Raw genomic sequence first — 2,500 nt, 5'->3', positions numbered from 1 at the left:
TCAACTGAAACGACACACAAGAGGGTGGGCGGTGCGAGTAGCGAACTATATTCAGAGGGTTGTGGTTAGACAACACTAGATTAATGTAACGTGTCATATGCCAATTACAGAGCAGGTTAAGGCACAACGTGGGTTAGGTTAAGGCACAACGTGGTTAGGTTAAGGCACAACGTGGGTTAGGTTAAGGCACAACGTGGGTTAGGTTAAGGCACAACGTGGGTTAGGTAAGGCACAACGTGGGTTAGGTTAAGGCACAACGTGGGTTAGGTTAAGGCACAACGTGGGTTAGGTTAAGGCACAACGTGGGTTAGGTTAAGGCACAACGTGGGTTAGGTTAAGGCACAACGTGGGTTAGGTTAAGGCACAACGTGGGTTAGGTTAAGGCACAACGTGGGTTAGGTTAAGGCACAACGTGGGTTAGGTTAAGGCACAACGTGGGTTACGTTAAGGCACAACGTGGGTTAGGTTTAAGGCACAACGTGGGTTACGTTAAGGCACAACGTGGGTTACGTTAAGGCACAACGTGGGTTACGTTAAGGCACAACGTGGGTTACGTTAAGGCACAACGTGGGTTACGTTAAGGCACAACGTGGGTTACGTTAAGGCACAACGTGGGTTACGTTAAGGCACAACGTGGGTTACGTTAAGGCACAACGTGGGTTACGTTAAGGCACAACGTGGGTTAGGTTAAGGCACAACGTGGGTTAGGTTAAGGCACAACGTGGGTTAGGTTAAGGCACAACGTGGGTTACGTTAAGGCACAACGTGGGTTACGTTAAGGCACAACGTGGGTTACGTTAAGGCACAACGTGGGTTACGTTAAGGCACAACGTGGGTTACGTTAAGGCACAACGTGGGTTACGTTAAGGCACAACGTGGGTTACGTTAAGGCACAACGTGTGTTAGGTTAAGGCACAACGTGGGTTAGGTTAAGGCACAACGTGGGTTAGGTTAAGGCACAACGTGGGTTACGTTAAGGCACAACGTGGGTTACGTTAAGGCACAACGTGGGTTACGTTAAGGCACAACGTGGGTTACGTTAAGGCACAACGTGGGTTACGTTAAGGCACAACGTGGGTTACGTTAAGGCACAACGTGTGTTAGTTAAGGCACAACGTGGGTTAGGTTAAGGCACAACGTGGGTTAGGTTAAGGCACAACGTGGGTTAGGTTAAGACACAAATTGCGTTACAAATTGCGTTACATTGCGGTACAATTGCGTTACATTGCGGTACAAATTGCGTTACATTGCGGTACAAATTGCGTTACAATTTGGTTAGGTTAAGGTTGCAAAATGGGTTGGATTACAGTACACAACATGGTAAGAGATAGTGTGTTTGGGGGGGGGGGGGGCAGGTTCGTTGGTAGTGATCATTGTAAGTGAATGTCTGAGGCAGCGTCAGTATGTCACAGCAGTTCTGTCTCGTCAGGATGCGCTTTTCGCTCGTGACTGGAGGCGCGCCGCGTCTGTGGTTGCGGCAAGGGAGTGGCAGACCTGTGTGATTCATTCCTGCCATTGTTTCTGTGCCGTAACAGGAGGCAGTGTGGTGGTGTTGGGTGCACCCCTGTGTAGGACATGTGTGGGTGTTGGTGGCTTATCTGAGCAATTGTGGATGTTGGACGGGTGGGATATTCTATTTTATAATTGGACCCCCTGGTGTGGTTATCATAGTGTGGATGGTGTACTGTGGCGGAGAGGATGCACCGGACGTTGGTCCATGCTGGTGCTTACCATATCGTATCTGTGTCTGTTACAGGCAGAGAGTAATGTGTGATGGGAGTGTCTCGCTGAGGTGTGGTTCATATTGTGTGCACAGACTTACAGCATGTATAGGGACAGCGGGAATTTGGCATATTGGATATAACTCGTCATGAAACGCAAGATATAGGGGTGGATTGCAACGTACGAGTGCGGGAAGAGTCCGCCGTTCATCCGCTTGGGTTGCGATTTGGGCGGTTGGGGTGGGGCACGTGCGGGTGCGGGTGGAGTGATTGTCGGTTGACTACTTCGTGCGACGCAGGCACTGGCGTTCGGGTTCCCTGTGGTGGACAGATGATGCAGGCTTTGTGGGTGGCGTCGAAAAATGGGTACTGTGGGACCTAGCGATGTCGTAGTCGGGGTGGCGTCTCATAGATGGCGGTATCGTCGGTGCAGCAGGTCATGTTTCGGGAGACTTGCAGATGGCGGTATTTAGTTTTCGTGTTGCGCGCGACATGGTGACGTAGTGTCGTCCGATTCGCGTAGATGGGGCTATTGCATGTGGTTTCGTCACATTGTCATAGATGGCGATGCTGTGGTTTGGCAGTATGGTTGGTGTAGTTCCGTTGGATTCCTGTAGATGGAGGTGTCGTTTCTGGGCCAGACGGCAATGTAGTTTGGTCACATTCTCATAGATGGCTGTGTTGTGTCTGTGGGTGGCGGTGTCAGCGTCGTCCCATAGAGGGCGGTATGGTCTGTTTATTGTGGACGTTGATGTCAGGACCAGAGGGCGCGCGCGAAC

This window comes from Schistocerca cancellata, unplaced genomic scaffold, assembly GCF_023864275.1.
Source record: "Schistocerca cancellata isolate TAMUIC-IGC-003103 unplaced genomic scaffold, iqSchCanc2.1 HiC_scaffold_542, whole genome shotgun sequence".
Classification (NCBI taxonomy): domain Eukaryota; kingdom Metazoa; phylum Arthropoda; class Insecta; order Orthoptera; family Acrididae; genus Schistocerca; species Schistocerca cancellata.
Note: the sequence above shows the minus strand (reverse complement) of the source record.